The sequence below is a fragment of the Coffea arabica genome, chromosome 3c, assembly GCF_036785885.1.
Source record: "Coffea arabica cultivar ET-39 chromosome 3c, Coffea Arabica ET-39 HiFi, whole genome shotgun sequence".
NCBI lineage: Eukaryota > Viridiplantae > Streptophyta > Magnoliopsida > Gentianales > Rubiaceae > Coffea > Coffea arabica.
In genome coordinates, this window is record NC_092314.1 from 2,168,911 (window position 1) to 2,192,111 (window position 23,201).

Genomic DNA, 23,201 nt, shown 5'->3' on the forward strand with positions numbered 1-23,201 from the left:
TATTTTGCTTAGCTTTTTTCTAGAGAACAATTTCATTTGACATTTTTAGTTAATGTCTATTATGTAGTTATCATTGTTAAAGAACTCAACCACAGGAATTTTGTAATAGTTAGGTTGCTGATTAATAGGGCTCAATTGCCATTTCAGTTTATACATGACTTACTTTTTTCATACGTATTTATGAATCATGATGTTATGTACACTTTTTTCATTCTATGTTAATGTGTTTTATGGGTGATCATTTGTGACTGCCAAATTCTTGGTTTTTTTTGCAATTAGTGATTTATGTCTTAAGTTTCAAATAAAAATATATAAATGAAGAGTTTAAACTATAGGTAAATAAATGAACTGTCTTAAAAAGTAAAGAAGTAATTTTGTAAAGTAGAGTCAGTTCACATTGCTTCACATAACAGATTTTGCACTGCATTCAATTATTCCTTTCTTTTCTAATTCCGCAACTCATTAAACCAAGAAATGAAACGAGACCAAAAAAAATTTGGTTCACTTCTACTCCTTTCTCTCCATTCGAATAGACACTTATCTTTCAAACAGGATTAAGAGAACTAAAAATCAATACATTGTATGTCATATTTCATTCATATATAGAAATGCAGGACACATGTTTTTAAAACTCTTAATCCACTTTCGATTTCTTTTCTCCCATGCATTGAAGTTCCATTTGATAGTAATACACAGCAATAAGAAAAGCAAAGAAAATTGACATGATGAACAAAATTGCAGGGCTTAAACTGTAAACAAATAAATGAACTGCCTTGAAAGAAAATAGAAAATGAGTGTTTTTTTTTGTTTTGTAATAATTTTACTTTCTTTGAGCATATTATTAATCAAAAATCAAAGCCATATTTTGTTTACGAGGATAATAATAAAAAGTAAAAAATTCCTTAGAAAATCATGCCTATAAAAAGTTGATACTTTTTAGTTGATAAAGAAAACACATAAAGAGCCAGTAGTTTAAGGGGAAAAGGGTTTCCTTACTTTTATATGCAAGTATCAAACACTTATTGTTTCATTTTTTTTCTAGTCACTTGTATGCGATTTAAAATGTAAACACTTAATTATGAAATAAAGGCTTTTAAAACTTATGATATAGACAATTGGTTGTAATACAAGAGTTTTTAATTTTTTTTCTTTCTTTTTTGATTCCGTAGCTTGTTACACCAAGAAATGAAACGAGACAAAACAATTTGGCTCATTTCCACTTTCTCTCCATTCAAATAGACACTTATCTTCCTAACGGAACTAAGAGAACTAAAAATCAATTCATTGTATATCGTATTTCATTCATGTGTAAAAATACAAGGCACATCTTCTTAAAACTCTTAATCCACTTTCATCTTCTTCTTATCTCCATGCATTAAAGTTCCATTTGATAGTAATACATGGCAGCAAGAAAAACAAGGAAAACTAATAACATGAAAAATAAAATTGAAAGGGCTTAAACTGCAGACAAATAAAAAAACTGCCTTGAAAAGAAAATAGAAAATGAGTGTGTTTTTTTTTTTGTTATGTAATAATTTTGTTTTCTTAAGTATATTATTAATCAAAAATCAAAGCCATATTTTGTTTACAAGGATAATGATAAAAAGTAAGAAAACCTATTGTAGGTATGATGAAAGGTCAAAAATTCCATTTTAGAAAATCATGCCTATAAAAAACTGATAATTTTTTTTCAATAAAGAAAACACATAAAGAGCTGGTAGTTCATGGGGATCAGTTAGAAAAGCCATAAAGAACTAGTAGTTTATGGGAAAAAGGTCCTTTACTTTTATATGTAACTATCAAGCACTCATTGTTTCTTTTTTTCTTAAAGTCATTTATATGTGATTTAAAATGTAAACACTTAAAAGGCTGACAATTATTTTCCTGCCATTTGTATATAATCAAAACTATTTTTGTTTTCATGGAATTGGAATTTGGTCTTTTTTTGTCTATATTAGTTAGAATTATTTATAAAGAATCAAAATAAAATTGATGTTAAGTTGGCGAAAAATACAAATACTTAGGTGATCTATATTTTCTGTGAAGTTGAACAGAGTTGTTAAGTATACTATATTTTTTTGTTTTGCCTATTTTTTATTAATACGCTTTATTTTAAAAGAATTGTTGCTACCCAAAAAAAGACGCTTTCATTTTTATTCATGTATCAATTTGTTGTTTAAGTAGCTCTTAATTCATTTTGAACTCTGCTGATTCTTTAATGCGTATCCCATTTGTTATAAAACTTTGTTGATTCATTAGTAATGCTTCGATCCACTCTCTGTACAGTGTACTGAATCTGTACTATTTTGGTAGACCTCAGCTCCACTTCATCCTCAGTAGAGCCACAGAAGTTAGTAATTTTTATTTGATAAAGAAAGCACATAAAGAGCTAGTAGTTTATGTGGAAAAGGGTTCTCTTACTTTTATATGTAACTATCAAGCACTTATTGTTTTTTTTTTTTCAGTCATTTATATGTGATTTAAAATGTAAACACTTAATTATGAACTAAAAGCTTTCAAAGATCCATTCCTTTCAGACTTTATTAATAATCAGCATACTTTTTTCTGCATAAATTACTATTTTTATTACTTCAAAATTGAGTAGGGTATTTTACACTTTCATCGTGGGAAGCGTGTTATGCCTTCTAGAATTAATGAAACTTGGCATAGATAACCCACGATCAATAAATCACGCCAACTACTCCCAATTTCCTTTCCCTTTGTTCTCTCTAGGTGTCTTTCATTCAAGTTTCGTGAAGAAAAATGCATGTTTCATCCCTATTACTTGGGAATTGGACTATTTTGGTATCCATTGTTTCGGCAGAAACACATTTCGTCTTTTAAATTTGGATTTTTGACCAATTAAGTTTTTTGATAATTAATTACTCAATTTAAGCTTAAGTTGATAATTAATCACTCAATTTGAGCTCAAAAGTTGGTTGCTAATTATTGTAAAAACATTAATTTGCTAGTCAATTGTAAAACATCTTCTCTGCCTTTTTGCTAACCTTTTTCCCTTTTCAGACAAATTTTTTCTTTCTCTTTTGGAGCCTAGCCTGCCTTCCTCTAATTTATTTTCCTTTATTTTAAATAATAATCTCTCCAGGATATTTTCTGGCGGGAATATTTTCTCTCAGAAGATTTCTTAGTGAGAGTTTTTATCTCTATTGGATTTTTCTATTGAGTTTTGTTTTGTCTAAGAACTTCCTTCTGAGAGCTTTTCTTATTTTTTATTAGATTTAAGATTTATTGTATTTGTTTCGTTAGATCTAGAAATTCTTAAGTCTGTTATGTCAGATCTAATGTTTTTCCTAGGCCAAATCTGTTGCACATCAAATCTGACAGTTCATGACATGCACAGAACGAAGCTAGAATGATTCACGTGATTAGAATATGCTTTGGAATTTCATGGTGTTATTCTTTTTAGAGCAAATTATCCGGATGGCCATTAAACTTTTGCAATCGTCGAATTTTGGTCACTAAATTATTAAATATCTGGTTTTGGCTACTAAAATATCTAAAGTTAAGACTCGAAACCATTCCGTTAGATTTGTATTACAAAGATGTGTGAATAGTCTTGTTTTGTTCAACTTGATCTAATATTAATCATCAATTTGTATTACATATTTTAGATGTTAAATAAATTAAAAGCGTAAGTACAAAAATAAGTGACAATTATAGCTTTAGATTTAGACAAAAAAAATGAATAACATAATTAGCTAGTTTTGAGTGATAAAAAATCACTGACCGTCACTCAAATTAATAATGATGCAAGTGTTCTTCTTTTAAACCTTCTCATCCTCCCTCACACCCTCTCAACCTGAACTGTCAGACTTAAGATTTAAATTATAAACCTGAAGAGCTCTTTTTTGACCATTGAACCAACCCAAGTGGTTTAATAGTGATACAAGTATTCATTTGATGATTCCTAAAATTTGTCCCTCCCACTAAAGTATCATTTCTCAAATTTGTATCACTCACTAAAGCTTTCTTTCTTTAATTTTTTCAACTTTATTTCAAGTCTGTTATCAGTGATGTTTTAAAATTTATTGATACAAATATATTGAATTATACCAAACAAGATTTCTGCTACCTCTACATAAATAATTTTCTCAAACTTATGTGTTTAACAAAGATTAATAGTTTTGATTATTTCTAACGAACAAAATAAGTACTTTGTAACTTTACATAACCATTATGTGGAGCCCAAATTTCAAAACCCAAAAAAAAACAAGTAAGCCCATTAAATTTACTTCGGGTAAGACACAATAGATTTTCGAGCAAGGCATCAGAAACGGTTCTTTCTGGGGGTTTGGGTACTATTAAGAAGAAGAAGAATTGACTTATTTATGTGGATAGGAAGACTTTTACGAGGAGATCATATCCGTACTTTATCTTATTAGTTTCAATCTATAAATTTCTCGTGTTACTGCTCTAATGTCCAATCTTTTGCTTTACTGTAGAAATCTCCCAATTGAATTGAAACCAGTCATGAAAATGTGTTAAACAATTTCAGAGTGCGCAACTATTCACACATACGGCATCGTGCTTAGAGACTTCTAATTTTCTATTAATGGTTTTTGTTGATGGTCTCATATAATTCAACATGAATAGCTACCATGTTTTCATCGTTGGCATAAGAATTAATCAATATTTGAAGTGTATAAGATAATGTAAGGCAAAATAATTCTTGCTACAGTTTACAAGACATGAATAAACTATAATATAGAAATCAATCAAATTGTAAAAACATCCTATTATATCAGGAAATTAATTGTACAATCAAATAGTGGAGTAGGTACTAAAAGGTGTTTAGTTTGTAATTAGCAAGTCTAACATCAATTCACATAAATTCAAACAGAAAGTCTAAAACTCAATTCGATAATTTCCTACTGTATCTTCTTTAAGAATGGTACGAAAATTAAATTTTTTGAATAAATTTTCTTTGACTTTCCCCGCAATTTCGTTCAAATTGTCTTCTGTAAGATCCATAATCCTAACTTTGCTCCTTTCTCTTGTAATTTCTTTCAAATTGCCAAACAAATTCACAATTGAATCAGTAGTCTTGTTGGTGAATTCCTTCACATACTCCACATGAATTTTAATTCTTTACCTTTCCAACTCGAATTTCAAAACTATGAATTTATTATTTGCAACTAACAAGAAAAGAAGGCGATAAGAGTAAGTCTAACATATTTATTCAATGACTTTAAAGGCTATACAATAGAGTTAATTAGAAAAAAGAACACTAACATATATTTTAAAATTACTAACATAATCAGTTTAACACGGTTCTCAGTAGTAGCAAGTCTAGTTTTATTCGCAAAGTGCACTGCCTCATAATTGTCGCATTGCACTAACAACTTCTTATATTGCTTATAATGCCCTTGTGCAACAAAATACTGTAAAGTTTTAATAGTAGCTATGAACTCTACATCAAAAATATTTTTCGCGTCCTCAACAATATCAGCCCATCTCTTATCTTCTATGAAAGAGAGATGATTTCTGTATAATCCTCCATAATACTCTTTACCGACAGGACCACCAGAATTGAATATACCATCTACAGAACATGTCAACTCCCTAAAAAATAAAAATATTTTCACTTTTATCAGCCCCAAAACATCAAAATAAGTATAAGAAACAGCAATCCACTATTTCCTTTATCCACATGATTATCAAGATTAAATATACCATCTACAAAACATGTGAACTCCCTAAAAAGTAAATATATTTTCACTTTTATTAGTCCCAAAATATCAAGATGATTACAAGAAATAACAGAATAAGAAACTTATTTCTCATCTTGTGATCCTTCCTATTTTGCAATATTTAGGGGTCTCGTCAACTTATTCATAGGTGCATCTACATCGTGCACCACTTGAATGTTACATTTCTTTATCAAATTGCACAAGACTCATCTTTTTTCACAAGGCACGGAAACGAGCCGCTGACACCAACTGTCTAATGAGATGACTATGGCCTGGAGTTTTCTGTGATATTCATTGTTGGATGTGATGAAACAAGTTTCATTGTGTATTTGACCTCCAACTCTAAAGTCGTTTGCTTAGACTAAACGACACTTCAACTAGAGTGTTTGCACTTCAATCGATATTTTCCATGCCTTTAGTTAGTCTACAGCTTTTCAGAATATCATATGCTGAACTCTTGATTGATGAAAAGCTAATCATTTACATATATGATAATTATCTTAAACTACCTATTTGTCTATGAGATTTTTTTCATGCACCTACGATGTCTGAACTATGGCCATGTTCATTAATTAATTTTCTTTAGAATATTAGTTATTTCCTGTTGTTCAGTACTTTTTTTTCTTTTTTTGTTGCTTTAGATAATGAAAGCGGTTAAAATGCAATACCTCTTAAACTTAAGAAAAGTAGACCTTTCTTTAAGCCTTGGGTGCTTGACTCTAATCTTCAACTTTTGTTCCAATTGAAATGTTCTTTATGTTTTTGTCCTATAGTATCCATGGCCTTGACAATTGTTCGGCGTTTATTGCGCAACATCATACCAACCCAAGATTAGTCATTGCTTTTATAACATGAGAAAACTTTTTAACGGTCGATAATCTTATGGTCTAACAAAGAAAGAAACAAAAAGGATGGAAAGGGTGAGAGCAAAATTAAAGAATAAAGTTAGAGAGGAAATGATGGGTATTGATTATATATTCATTTTTTCTTGATATAGGCTTGAATTTGTTTGTAAAGCATGCTAATCTTTAAAGTAACTCAAGTACTTCACAGCCTATACATGGTGAGAAAGAGATGAAAGATGGTAACATTTTAGAAAATTTTAAGACATTGGTAATTTATATAATTTACGAGTTGTGGTCAAAAAGACTAACAATATATGACTATATTATTAATATATGTTCAAGTGTCGTTTTATTCTATGCAAATAGGGATGTGCATCGAATTCAAAATCGGTAATTTGAAAGTTTAAATTCGAAATTTTGGTATCTGATAATTTAACCAAATTCGATTTCAAATTCACCAATTCCGAATTCATACCGAATTCAATTCGGAATTCGGTAAATTTCGATTTCACCGAATTTGAAAAAAAATTATATATTATTATATAATATAAAATTTATTATTTAATATTATATTATATAAATTTTATAATATTTTATAATATAAGTTATATATTACATGTATAAAAATATATTTATATATTAAAAATGAATTTGAAATCGAAATTGAAATTCGAATTCCGATTTCGAATTATGAATTATGAATTTGAAATTGAAAATTTCAATTTGAAAAATTCTATTACCGAATTCGAACCAAATTCGAAATATATGAATTCGAAAAATCCGAATCCGATTCCGAATTTCGATTTACCGATTTCGAAAATTCTAAATTTGGTCGGTAAATCGAAATTTTTTGATTTTGGACACCTCTATAAGTAAATGACATTAAAGTTGGAGGTCAAATACACAATGGAGCTTGTTTCGCCGCATCCAACAATGAACATCACAGAAAGCTCCCCACCTATAGTCATCTCATTAGACAGTTGGTGTCGGTGGCTCGCTTCCGTGTCTTGTGAAAAAAGACGAGTCTTGTGCAATTTGATAAAGAAATGCAACATTTAAGTGGTGCACAATGTAGATGTACCTGTGAAGAAGTTGACGAGACCCCCAAGTATTGCAAAATGGGAAGGATCACAAGATGAGAAGTAAGTTTTTTATTTTGCTATTTCTTGTAATCATTTTGATGTTTTGGGATAAAGTGAAAATATTTTTACTTTTTAAAGAGTTCACATGTTTTGTAGGTGGTATATTCAATCTTGGTAATCCTGTGGGTAAAGGATATAGTGCATTGCTGTTTCTTATACTTATTTTGGTGTTTTGGGGCTGATGAAAATGAAAATATTTTTACTTTTTAGGGAGTTGACATGTTCTGTAGATGGTATATTCAATCTTGGTGGTCCTATGGGTAAAGGGTATTATAGAGAATTATACAAAAATCATCTCTCTTTCATGGAAGGCGAAAGACGAACTGATGTTATTGATGACATGAAAAATATTTTTGATGTAGAGTTCACAGCTATTATTGAAACTTTACAGTATTTTGTTGCACAAGGCATTCTAAATAATACAAGAAGCTGTTGGTGCAGTGTGACAATTATGAGATAGTGCACTTTGCGAATGGAACTAGACTTGCTAATATTGAGCACCGTGTTAAACTGGTTATGTTAGTAGTTTTAAAATATATGTTAGTGTTCTTTCTGCTAATTAACTCTATTGTATAGTCTTTAAATAAATGTGATAGACTTACTCTCATCATTTTCTTTTCTTGTTGGTTGTAAATAGCAAATTCACAACTTTGAAATTCGAGTTGAAGAGGCAAGGAATTAAAGTTCCTGTCCAGTATGTGAAGGGATTCACCAACAAGGCTGCCGATTCAATTGTAAATTTGTTCAACAATTTGAAAGAAGCAAAAGTACGAGAGAAAGTAGGCAAAGTCAGGACCATGAATCTTACAGAAGACAATTTGAGCGAAATTGCGGGAAAACTAAAAGAAAATTTATTGAAAAAATGTAATTTTCGTACCATTCTTAAAGAAGATGCAGCAGGAAAGTATCCAATTGAGTTTTAGACTTTTGGTTTGAATTTATGTAAATTGATATTAGATTTGCTAATTGCAAATTAAACACCTTTTAGTACCTACTAGGGGTGTGCAAAATCGAAAAATTTCGATTTAACGATCGAATTTTAATTGAATTCGGAATTTTCGAAATCCTTAAATCGGAAATTTGAATCGAATTCGGATTTTTCGTATTCATATATCTCGAATTTGGTTCGAATTCGGTAATGGAGTTTTTCAAATCGGAATTTTCGATTTCGAATTTCGATTTTGATTTCAAATTCGTTTTTAATATATAAATATTTTTTATACATGTAATATAAAATTTATATAATATAATATTATATTATATTATATTATAAATTTTATATTATATAATAATATATAAATTTTTCCGAATTCGGTGAAATCGGAATTTACCGAATTTCAAATTGAATTCGTTACAAATTCAAATTCGGAATTGATGAATTCGAAATCGAATTTCGAATTCGGTTGAATTATCAGATACTAAAATTTCGAAAAATTTCGAATTCAAACTTCCGAATTACCGATTTCGAATTCGATGCACACCCCTAGTACCTATTCCACTCTTTGATTGTACAATTAATTTCCTGATATAATAGGATGTTTTTATAATTTGGTTTATTTTTAAATTATAGTTTATTCATGTCTCATAAACTGTAGCAAGAATTATTTTGACTTACATTATCTTATCCACTTCAAATATTGATTAATTCTTATGCCAACGATAAAAACATAGTAGCTATTCATGTTGAATTATACGAGACTATTAACAGAAATCATTAATAGAAAACTAGAAGTCTCAGAACACGATGCCGTATGTATGATATAGTCGTGCACTCTAAAATTGTTCAACATATTTTCATGATTAGTTTCAATTCAATTGGGAGATTTCTACAGTAAAGTAAAATATTGGACATTAGAACAGTAACACGAGAAATTTATAGACTGAAACTAATAAGATAAAAGATGAATATGATCTCCTTGTAAAAGCCTTCCTACCCGCATAAATAAGTCCATTCTTCTTCTTTTTAATGGTACCCGGACCCCCAAAAAGAATCGTTTCTGGTGCCTTGTCTGAAAACCTATTGTGCATTGCCCGAAGTAAATCTAGTGAGTTTGCTTATTTTTTTGTGACTTTGGGATTTGGACTCTAAATAATGGTCAGGTAAAATTACAAAGTACTTATTTTGTTTGTTAGAAATCATCAAAACTATTAATCTATGTTAAATACGTAAGTTTGGGAAAATGATTTATGTAGAAGTAGCAGAAACCTTGTTTGGTATAATTCAATATACTTTTATCAATGAATTTGAAAACATTGCTGATAATAGACTTGAAATAAAACTGAGGAAATTAAAGAAGGAAAGCTTTAGTGAGTGATACAAATTTGAGGAATGATACTTTAGTGGGAGGGACAAATTTTAGGAATCATCAAATGAATACTTGCATCACTATTAAACCACTTGAGTTGGTCCAGTTGTCAAAAAAAAGCTCTTCAGATTCATAGTTCAAATTCTAAGTCTGACAGTTCAGGTACAAAGGGTATGGGGGAGAATGAGAGGGTCTAAAAGAAGACCACTTGCATCACTATTAATTTGAGTGATGGTCAATGGTTTTTAGTCACTCAAAACTAACTAATTATGTTATTCATTTTTTTGTCTAAATCTAAAACTATAATTGTCACATACTTTTGTGCTTCTGTTTTTAATTTATTTAACGTCTAAAATATGTAATACAAATTCATGATTAATATTAAATCAAACTGAAGAAAACAAGACTATTCATACACCTTTGTTTACGTGACATTTCTCTCAAAATGAGTATTAAGGTCGTTTTCATTCTAGAATTTCTCTCAACCAACCTTTTTTTTCATCTCATTCCTTTGTATAGCCTTAAAGTCTAAAGAGAATATTAGCGCCAACCAAAAATAGAGAATCACAATAAAATAAAGGGGACAAACAAGAATATAACATTATTCCAAATAATTGGCCGTCCAATAGAGCCAGCGTTATTAATATAATGGCTATAATTCTTTCAATTTACGATAAAGTAGGCAAAATGCTTCATGCAGAATCTTTTTTTTTTAGTGAATAAAGTTCATATTTAATATGAAACTAGTGAAAGGATCCCAATGAAGGAATTATTAATCTTATCTCCCAAATTAAAGTTCACATTTAAGCATTTTCTTGCAGAAGTAATAGAGTTGTTAATATAGTGACTAAAGTTCATGGTTAAATGATCTACTAAAAATAGTTCGTAGTTCATCTGAACCAAGTGATTCAATACTCTAGCAAACAAAATTTTCCAATGGTTAAATACTCCAAATGAATAGTGGCTCCATGAGAATGGGCAAAGTTTTCAATTTAGTTGAAATGTTTGAAAATTTTGTTTGTATACCAATAATAATATTTCCTATTCATCACAAAATTATTTGAATATCGACCAAACTTTTGAATAAATAACTCTTATCTCTTACTGCTTATTCTGTACTACAAATATGTACTTCATTTTTCACAGAGAGTTTATAGCTACATTTGTTTTATGATCATTTACCTTCTAAAGGATTAACTAAGAAAATAACAATTAGACCTCCCATTGGATTTGTACCTTCTAAAGCATTAACTAAGAAAAGAAAAAAAAAAATTAGACCTCATCTTATCTATCTTAGGATAGTTCTTTTTCGTCTTATATATTGGACTAATACATTTTAAGGTTCAATACAGGCACAGATCCTACTATGGTCCCCATATCCACAATGTATATCTCTTTTAGGCATAAACTTGTGCCTAATCCTATCAATCACAGTCTCTATAATCTCATACCATTACGCTATCCTATGATGACATGTGACCTCGGTTTACTATCCACAAAAATAGTATAGTCTATGTTGGTATTGATACCCTATCGATTGCTCACCCCTCTTACTGCTTAAATGAGCTGCAAAGACGTCACAAAAGCCTTTTGAAAATGTGAAATAAATTTGTCAATAAAATAGTTAATGTTCCAACACTTATATATTAATTTTTATTTTCTGATATTAAAAATTTCCATCCTATAGCTCTTGGCAAGCATTTATATTGTTGAATCTTATCTTCGGAAAACTCAACACGTCAATGTGATTCATGATAACAAAATACATTAGTTTGATCATGACCTATCCATATGTTTTGATTCAGAATGGTCTAACAAAGCACTTTTTAGGAAAATATTTGTAGTTGTCAAACCCCTGAAAAAGCAGGAAAATTATAATGAACAGGTATGAAAGACGAAGCTTACCACCAAATTTGACAAGTAAGACAGCAGTTTTAAAACCCAAGCGGCGAACCTCTGTTTAATCCCGACAGCCGGATTTAATGCTCGAAATCCATCCATCCACCTAAACAACAAAGAGGGAAAACCAATGAGAAAATGAACAAAAAATTAAAGACCATGTCCAGGTACTGAACCAGATACTTGATTAACAGATTTTGACAACTAATTAACGTAAAAATCAAGCCAGACCTGCAACTCAGCAACACAGTCACCTTCATCTAATCATTATGAAAGAATTCATCAAATCCATAGTTGGAAAGAATTCATGAAATTATCGTGTCTATTATCTTTTCTTTTTTGTGTGCAGCAGACCGGTAGTTGGTTGACACCTGATAGTGCTCTCTTCTGTAATGGCCACATCCCCCCCGTTCATCATCCCACCACAGATCATAAGTTGGACTTCAGAAGAACTGGATAGGGTAATTGAGTTCTGTTCCTCCCTAACTATCGGCACAGACATGATGCAAAGCGGGGCTTGGAGATGGCTAGACGAGCCAATCAGAAGAACTGTAAAATATCAAATCGCGAGAAGATCAGGAATAAGAGACAAGAAGGTTATAAAAGCGGTGAAGAATTCAGGATTCATCCTGGTAGCAGAGAGACGGGTCAAGGTTTCTTGCTGGGATGCAATGAAGGTTCTAGTCTGCCAAGAGCAAAGCAGGGAAGAAGATGGAACGAGAGAAAACTGGGGAAAGGAAACTCTCAAGGACTGCTATGAAATTAACCATATCTATTTCTATTATTTACTATCTATACAGTCAAAGCATTTTACTATCTATTTCTATTATTTCAGCCAAGTCCAGGACTTAAGTGAAAATCCAAAAACGAAGAAAGAAGAAGAGGTATAAAGTAGTCAAATAGTCTTTCTTTTTCACGTGTCATATCAGCAGATATAATAAATGAAACTATATATTTTTACATTGAACAGAAAAGTGGACACAAAATATTAGATGGAGGATCCCGTCTGCGAGGATAATTAGTATTAGGGTTCATTAAGCAGAAACTTTAGTGCAAGCTGATACAAGGGGTATGATGTGAATTTTTTTTTTTGTCACTTTTTTATTTTTCCTTATTTATCATTCACTAAAATGCTAAATAGAAGAACCCTCCAACAACCATAAATAATTCTTTTAGTTTAACTATATGAAAAAAACGACAACATTACAGCCTAATAAAAATTTTGAATAACTGCTCGCTATTTTTCCTTTCATTTAATTTGCGCACACATATATAAGGCGTACATTTCCCACCCGTCATTATATTTACTCGGAACAAAACACGACCAGTACAGGTCATTGATCCCAGCTGTCCTCTCCCCCAAAGAAGAAGAAGAAGAAGAAGAAGAAGAAGAAGAAGGCCTCCGCTGAGTAGTCTGACTGAAGAGTGGTACCAGCAATAGTAAGGGTTTAATGATAGGAATTTTGTGTTTATGGGCAGAAATTTTTAGGATGCAGAATTTCGTTTTACTAAAACTACTTTTTTAAGGAATAGATGAGAGATTTAGCAGATTTTCGTTTTTGTGCAATGATGTGTTCTGTGTATCATACACATTTCTTCTGTCCAGCTTTTATTTTAGCGTACATATATAATAAGGGATGTAAATAAATGTCACTCAAAAGAAAAAAAAGCACTACCCAGGCAATGTTGTGTACCCTCTAAATTGTACGGTGCAATTATTTGCACACTACTCTTTCAACTGTCAACCATTAGCAATTATTTGTACTTGACCGCGTCAATCGACTTTCTTCATCCACATGGGATGACTGTCCAGTTTGGATTGTCATTTTCCATCAGAATGATCGAAATTGTGTCGGTCTTCGGAGTTATATATTTTTTATTATTTTTTTTTATATACATCAAATTATTATAGTTATTTTTTTATAAAAAATACAATTCATACGGACACGCACATGAACCTTACGTGAAAAAAAAATGAAAAACCCACTATTGATTTTACTTGAGTTTTTTTTTATCTTTTTTGGGGTGTCTAATTCCTCTCATCTCCACTCAGCCTCAGTTCCTTACGTGGCACTATGTCATACACACGCACATACTTCCATCACCATACCTACCACTTCACCGCGTCAATCAACTCTCATCTGCAGAGAGACGACGATATGTCCCGACAGAAGTGTCTGTCCGTGTACTGTCACAAGACTAGGAGATGTTCACTGTGCTCGCGTACGGTGGTAAGTTGTAGGTATGCCCAGGTTGAAAGTACAATAAATATTTATTTTAGAAGAGATTTGTTGTACAAGGAACTTATTAAGCTCGGTTGGAAATTTTTTTAATTCTATAGGTTATTTTATATTTAAAGAGATAGTCAGAACATTCAAAATTCCTTGCTTTCCTGGTGTACACTAAGTATGCAAAGAAAATGAATATGCTATACTTTAAAATGTCCACATGAGAAGTTAATGCTATTCCAATGCAATGCATTCAGTTTCAGTTGGATTGATGCAAATTTTTCTTCTTCCCCAAAAACAAAGACACCATAGTGAGTCTACAGGGAGAAGAAACTCTATTAGCTAATAGCAAAAGCTGCTACATATTGACCCAAAGAATCCAGTATAAGCATCCTGACATCCTATACCCAATTGCAACAGAAGGAAAAAGAACAAGGCAAAGAAACACAACTAAATAGCAACCTAGGCAAATAGTAAATTATCAAAAGGACACCAAAGCTTTCACAGTACCCTTTAATTTTCCAGTTTTGTGTGTGCATGTGAGAGAGAGCCAATAATTAATAAAAACATTACAATGCAAGTTCCAAATCACCGTGGTAAGGAAAAATGACATAATCCAAATACATTTTCGTTTTCTTATCCTATAGCCTGTGATATGCACTCTGGTTGCTTTTTAGCGGTGAATGCAGATGCATAGAGGCTAGAAAAACGAAATGTTTGCAGGCAACTTTTTCGGTAGGAGGGTTTTTCATTTGTTAAGTTTAAGCTAGTAAAGAAAAAGGAGTTATGGAGGATGGAATAATACATGAGCAAAAATAGTCCTTATACTAAACGCTGAAAAAAGAAACACGGCGCAGGGAAATTTCTTATTTTGATAGATCTAAATTCACTCATTTTTCATGATGGAGTACACATGGAAACTATGATACCATGAGAACTGCTTTTCGACACCATACTCATAAAAAATTAGAACATTGTAGGTGTAAGCTAATTCAGGAAGGAAAGCTAAAATTTCATCCAGTTCCAGTTGATGCTCAGTAACAAAGATGTCCCAGAGATTATCCTTCTTTTCCTGTGGCATTTTTGCATAACGCTTGCGATGCTTGGTATTTCTATCCATTAAGCTGGCACCAATGAAGTAAATATTCACACACTCCCAAACACAAGTTAGCTATCAGCCAAAAAACGCCAGAACAATGGCAAGACATGAAGGTGATATATATGGCTACTTTCATACCACATAACATCTATAGTAGACAAACTATCCAAGCAAACTAACAGAAACAAGACCAACAAGAAAGGAATAGCAAATGATAGCAGAAAAAGTAGGAAAACTTGCAAAATAAAAACAGAAAAGACTAAACAAATTTACAAAAAAAGAATGAATGAGCAAGGAGGTTAAACAATAAAAGTCACATAGTTCGAAGAGTAGAAAGTGGCTACAACTCCAGGAGATACACATACAATCTACATGTAAGAAAGGGAAGCAGCACATCTAGTGCAGCAACAGTGCAAAACCAAGGAAAAAGGAGCAAACATCTAGTCTAAAAGAACCTGGATAGATAGCCAAGAAACAAGAAATATAATTTGATTAAAAGAAGTCTAAAGTAGAAACAGGAGGAACACCTCTTCCACCTCATGGCAACAAGGAGTATACCGATGCTGATGCCAAGAGCCAGAAAAAAGAAAACCAGGGGAGGCTAAGCAACTGGTACAGAATGAGCTGCATGGGAGGAATATAAGGTCTGAAGTTTGCATGAGAAATGAATGGAAAGCTACTTTCCATTTCCGTTCATGAAAAGCCGGGTGGAGAAACTTCATGAAAAGCTGCGAAGAGAGGCCTCACAAGCGTGCAGTGCCTATGCGTTACAAATTCGAGGAACCATTAAAGCGTCAAAAGCTAGTGTAGCCAGTGAATATATGGCTGTCCATGCACATGAAGAGATGTATATTGTCGGCCAGTGTTAGTGATTCACTAAAAATCATGTTCCTATTTGACATTCTTATTTAACCAATAAATCGGACAATAGCAATATTTAACATAACACAATTAGCATAATTACATGGATCATTGCCATGTCTCATGCACTAAACAAAAATTATTTAGCAATTTCTTATCTATCACACTATAAAGTAAAGGTAAGACAAAAATAGCCAAAACATGTACATTATTGTCAAGTGCTATTATTCCACTTAAATACAATTGCCTACAATAATTTAATATAATATATGATTGTAATTAATAAATCACAAAACTACAGTAATATGATATAATATTATTAGTAAAATTACATGGGCTATTGACATATACTATAGCTTGGGCAAAAGTTATCAAGCAATTTCGCATTTATCACACTATAATTTAATATAACATATAATCGTAGTTAATAAACGGCACAATTGATGATAATTTGATTAATATTATTATTAAAATTGCATGGGTTGTTGACATATTCTATAATTTGGGCAAAAGTTGTCAAATAATTTCCTATTTATCACACTACAATATAAACCAAGACAAAAATACCAAAAAGCTGTATAGGGGCAGCAAGTTCTAGTAATTCATTCAAGTTCTATTATCTGCTTTTAATAGAAAGCAAATCATCACTTCCCTGCTTTTAACAGCTCGATAGAAAGCATTCCGCCTTTCCATAAGGCTCTTAGTAAAGATGTAATAATTGCTGCTGGGTTCCAAGGATAGAGAGCGTTTGACGCCTTTTTTGGTTCCAAGGACAAGAGACGCATGATGCTGAGACTGAGTCCACAACAATAGAAAGAATAGGACAAAAGAAAGTACAAGTATAAATACAAAAAAAAAAAAAGGAATTCCAGGTCATGCTCAACTCTCACAACCCGCACGTGAGGAAGACATGGAGGACGACCATGCTTTGGCACCCTCTTCCCAGTTTATATACATTATTTAAACAAAAGCCCGATTAATTTTACTGCGGTACTCTTTTTTTCCTTTTGTTTTTTTCGAGTGACCATTTGCTTTCATCTCGACTCGTCCGTCCTTACGTGTGCGTGTGTGGTCTAATTGTGTGCGTGCGTGGCCGTCCTTACATTTGTTTTCGGCCGACTTATCCGTTAATTTCATGTTTGTTCTAATTATGTGCGTGTGTGTTATTTTCAGCTTCTGAAAAAGATTCGTCCGTCCTTACGTGTCATTATATATTCATATATATATATAGTATATATAAGTTTGTACAGAATTACAGGCAACTCATCTAGTAATTATTTATATCTATATAAATTTGAGAAAAAATTTTCATCATGATTAAGCTAAAACTATAATTTTGTCTGTACCTTAGCATGGTTTCTTTTATTATTTATTGTAAATCTATATAAATATGAATAATTTAAATATAAAAATTAACAACAATTATACATGTTCATTCATATTAAATTTTAAAAATTAATATATTCTAAACGTTCAATTATTTACTAATTTTTAAAAATTTGTTTACATACTTTCATTCAACATATGAGAGTATATATCAAATAATGTATCCCATATCAAAAAGTTGGTAGATATTCTTTTTTTTATATATAAATATTCTTTTAGATAATTTAAATTTTTATAATGACCATAAACCTAGAACTATAATTAGGTAGAAACCTAGAACTATAATGACCATAAACCTAGAACTATGTATTCACATTTAATTAAGTAGAAAAGATTCAGCTATTTGATTTTTTTCATTAATAAATATTTAATTGGTGTAACAGTTAATTCTCGTTTTTGTACTACGTTAATTCAAAATTAACAGAAGAGATGATAAACAATTTGAATACTAATCAATGATATAGTGGTAAAAGGAAGTAATTTATTGAATATGTAAAATTTTAATAATTGTGATTTGAAAAAGATTTTACTAAAGTTCCACGTAGTAATTTCATAGAAAGCATTAAGATTAGATTAGTTATTTTTAAAATTTATTTTAGTTATCATTAAGATAATATTAGATATTTTTTAAGCTATTTTAAAATTAGGGATAATTTATAAACATAAAATATAATATTCAATATGGGTAAAATCCAAATGACCTATAACCCATTAATTTTCTTCAATTAGGCATGCCACATAGGAGTGAAAAATAACTCTAATTAAAATAGTTACTTTCATATATATATAAATATATATATATATATATATGTATATAGATGCTTCCAACTGCTAATTCTTGTTTCATAGAATTAATTTTTTTAATTGTTATGTATCTTTTCATGTCTTTTGAATTTAAAAAGTAAGAGGATGTTCTACTTAAATAGGAATATGGTTTGATAACTATTAATATAAGGGTAAATAAAGAAGAAACATTACCACACCTATTAAAAGTAAAAAAGTAAATAACAATATTTTAGACTTCAACTTAATAATTTTACCTAAAATGGCAAACTATATAGAAAACAAAAAAGAAATAATATTCATTAGTCATAGATCTAAAAAATCAAGAATGGTACTATTCATTAAGTTTAAATTATGAAATCACTAAATCAAAAAATGAAGTCCTATCGGCCTTTCAACATGGAAAAATATAAAACTTTTGACCCTAAATTGCATCTATTTAATTTGTATATATCTGATACAAATTTGACTCTAATTAAATTTGAATAATAGTGCAAAACTCAAATGCTAAGAATAGCCTTGGGTATTATTCATTATTTTATGTATTCCTTTTGTTTTCTTCATATGTAGATATGTAACTATTATATATATATATATATATTTATTTATTTATTTATAGTAGTCAGGGCTTTGTTTGCATTTTCGAATGTCAATACTTGCAACCATTGTGTTCAATTTTCAATTTCATATGATTTTCATATTATGAGATATATTGAAAACATGTTAAACCAAATTGCAAGTTATGATTTTCTTTTGTTTCAATTTTTATCTTTTCAATTTATTTTGAAAGTACAAATATAAGTACATTTTAAAAATATAAAACCAAATTTCAAGTTATGGAAATTTTTTCTTTTACGTCAAATGTTAACCCCTCAATTTGGAGATTGAATACGGATTCAATCACAAAATTTCTCCTTTGAAAATTAGAAAAAATTTAATTCTTTTTTTGTTTGTGGCCAATTCAAAATTAATATAAAAAATAACTAAGTTTAGTTTTTTTTGTACTTTTGTATTGAATTTTCTTTTTTATTTTTTATCCCGCCCAATTTACTTTGTAGTAATATAAAATTAACAATATGTTAAATTATGTTTTCAATAAAAAAAAAGAGAAACTAAAACTCTCAAAAGAAGGAAATGCCAATCGTAATTACTACTATTTAAAAAAAAATCCCAACACAAACATGACATAGTATATACATATGTGTACATGTAATTCTCATAAGCATATAAGAGAAAACTATAGAATTTTTACAGCATAATATATCGTAAATGAAAAATTGAATATTACTTTATTTTGGTTTGGTCGAGAGGAGTAAAAGAAGGAATTGGAGAAGGGCAGGCTTGAGGGATAGAGATTGGGACGGAGGGGGCCTATCCGAGGGTTTGAGAGACTAATAAAGAAAAAATGGTGGAAAATTAGGGTGCAGGGATAGGAAGTTAGAAGAGAGGGGAAAGGAATATTCAGGAATTAAAGAGCGGCGGAAAAAGTCAAAAAATGAATGTGAACTACAAAGTTGGGCGGATAAAGGGGAGAAAGAAATAAGAAAATTATGGGATATGACAGAGGTATTAAAAAATGATAGGAAGAATGGCACTGTGATTGGAGATGCAAAGGTCATAGGAGATAGTTTTTAATATTTTTGAAAACTCTAAAAACACATCTTACAAAGATTTTTTTGATCTATATTAAAGTCTACTAAAAATATTAATATTTTATAAGCACTCAATAATTTTGAATGTCGGAGGAAAAAACTTTCTAAAATCGAGGAACATGAATTAGTTATCATTTATGTTTTTTATATTATAAATTTTGATGTATGATTCTAAATTTTAATCTATATTATAAATTTAGTATTTTTTTTTTGCTTTTTGCATATATTTTATTCTGTATTACAATATATAAAAATATATTATTATTATTTTAAATTAAAAAATAAATCCGTGCATAGCACAGATCGAAATGCTAATTTGTGGCATCAATTTGGGGACTGCACTTGACAAATACATAAATTCCTCTTGACAAAGGGAAATGCGTACGTACTAATAAATCAACTTAACAGCAAGTTGTCGATGATGATGCTGATGACATATATAGGACATTAATTAATGCATCAAGAGTGCGAGTTTCAATTTTCAATTGGGGTATTGAATTTATCTTCTCGCCTTAACAAAATGTAAATTTAAACTTGATAAAATTAATGAAATGTCCCCATTGGGTTAACCTCACACTGCTATTTTGTGTTGTTCTCGATTTTGGACTATGAAACAATTCCCCTTCTAGTTCTGGCTGGGGTTACACTTGCATACAGGGACTGAGGCCGCGGACTCAAGCAAATTTAGAGAAATTGGAGGTGGCCACGTCTGTTTCAGAGTTTGGATGATGAAATGACGAGCACGGGTTCCTACTTCCTGCTGCTGCTAGGCTAGCGGTACCACCCTACGGAATTAGCGCATGATGCAGGAGGAAACGTCCGGACAAAAAAATAGGGGTTGGACATTTCCTGGCAGTTCTCTTCTCCCTGTTAGATGCATTGCAGTAAAGAGTTCCACTGCCCCGCCCAGTGCGATTTGACGAATGGGCCAAGAAAGTGAAATGACAGAAAGTGAAACGTCAGAAAAGTGTCCGTGTGTGGCAACTCTGGATACGGGGCAGAGCGGTCCTCTCACAAAAAAAAATGAAAGGACTGCAATAGGCCACGTATAATGGGAGCAACAGCAAAGGAAAACGACGTTGTTTTAGTGAGTGAATAGGAAAAAAAATAAAAAAACATCTGAGGGGCTAACGGGCTCCGTTAAAATATCTCAGCTGTTCCGTTCCAAAAATTCCCGCTCAAATTAATGAGGCACGACTCTTCATCTGAAATGTTCAAATGAAATAGAATTTTGGTCTCCCTCCAAAAACATATCTTGTGAACATTCATTCACAATTCCAGAGTATCAGCAAAATAATATCCCTACCCCAAATTGGGAAGTTTCAGATGAGAGGTTTTTGGAGAAAGTGTATAGTGTTGCAGAAGTAACTGTTGCGGGACAAAAATTTTCATGAAGGCTGCAACAAGACGGAAGTTGGTGAGATCTAAAGCAGAGATAGACTCAATCGAATTGGACTAAACCCCAAAGGTAAGAATATTGCAAACTCATTGCACTATTTGGCTTGTTTTACGACAGAAGGGGGATGAATTTACTTGCATGATTTTGTTTGTACAACTCGTTTTAAGACAATGTGACATGAATAATGAAATTGAAATTCTGGCGAAAACTCCTAAACAAGGAAATCATATGGGTAGCATAAATTAGATACATTGAGAGCCAACTTAAAGAATGTATGCACAGGGAACTTATGCATGCCAAGTGTTTGTAAATTTGACTCAATTGATGAATTAAAGTTCTCACCTTTTAAAATCTGGTTGCATAGTATACATATATCTTGGCTAAAAGAGGTTGAGTGTGGTGGCTTGCGTAGCAAAAACTATCAGGGTAGTTGATAAGTACATTTGTACACGTTGTAACACTAGAATAACATTTGTAATACTAGAATAACACGTTGTAACATTTGTACACGTTGTAACACTAGAATAACACTAGAGTAACACTAGAAAACTATCACGGTGTAATATCATTTGTACACGTTGTAACACTAGAATAACAACGAGTAATTATACTACCTTTAACAGCAGTAACCGTCCCTGCCCCTTCTCCACTAATTACATAGTCCATGATACTATATTGGATCAGTCTAGTAACATGATACGTAAGCCTTATATTGCAATCCAATTCTGAACAAAAACACCATCTACAACTAGTTGTTTAGATGGTGAGAATTGCAATGCACAAAACTATACACAAGTAGTTCTAAGATTAGTCAAACAGCACCATAAGTGGCAGGAAATATAAATCAGATGCACATTGCACCACTTATCAAAAAATTGTCCACAAAAGCTAACATTGCTTCAGTATTGCTAGGAGCTAAGAAGACTAGTACCTAAACTACTTCAGATACCACAAGCAAGGATTGCGGGGAACCTTTAGCACTCTCAAAACATCATAGAGAAACTGCTGGTTATAGTGTTAGAGGCCACTATTGCAGCAGTATTAATGCTAACAGAAGTTTCGGCTTGAGATCCACCATTTAGAGTAGCTTGAGTATTTGGTATAAAGGGAATTATACCTTGCTTGTTTACAGCAGCATTGGTTTTCATTGAAGACCTTCCTCTTTGCATCAGAAAAGAACAAATTTAAACTTTTTTGCTGCAAAACTTTAAATTACTCCAGTAGTGCACTAGTTCTGAATTTTGCAGCAGCAATGTATGACATTATAATGCTTACCCTCTTAGTAGAAGTGCTTGTGCTAGCTTGCAAATTAACTTGCACATTGACAGCTGCATCTTGTTGGCGAAAACTTGGATTACTCCCCTGACTTGAAACAACCACTGGCACATTTCCTTGTACCTGATCCTAGATCACAGAAGACATGATAAACAAGTTAATAATATGTGCAACGTATATACTTTGGTACATGATCAGATGATCAGATTGAACTTAGTTACCCAAAGCACAGCCCCTGCCAATCCCGTGTTAGCTATACCTCTACCAGGCTTTCCTCTCCTTAGAGCACCCTGCAATGTAACAACTTCAAAATTGAGCATATAATTATCTAGCTCCCACAAGTTAGCTAATATTTTGTGATTATCAGGACAAATTTGGTCCCTTTTACATATATACATAGTCAAGTAACTAACACCTAACGTGATGTATATTTTTGTAAACTGATTGTACCTCATAAATCACCATGTGTAAAGTACTCACAGATAAGCAAGAACTACTCATACAAGTAAAATTACATATCTACTATAGGGAGATGCACAAATTGATCAAAGGGCTAAATAACCATTCGAAATTTATGCGTATACATGCACTACCTTTTATAGATATACACAGTCA

At 31.4% G+C, this 23,201-nt stretch overlaps 1 long non-coding RNA gene across 2 annotated transcripts; it reads right to left on the bottom strand.

Moving 5' to 3' along the window:
- Positions 1–372: 372 nt before the first annotated feature.
- Positions 373–12,664, bottom strand: LOC113734029 (uncharacterized). 2 transcript variants are annotated; one of them, XR_003459199.2, is made up of 3 exons: positions 12,135–12,664; positions 11,910–12,009; positions 373–5,583 (listed from the first exon to the last, which is right to left on the bottom strand). It is a non-coding gene; the product is annotated as an uncharacterized lncRNA (long non-coding RNA). The 2 variants fall into 2 exon arrangements; XR_011841389.1 differs by lacking the exon at positions 373–5,583 and having other exon boundaries at positions 10,934–12,009.
- Positions 12,665–23,201: the final 10,537 nt, after the last annotated feature.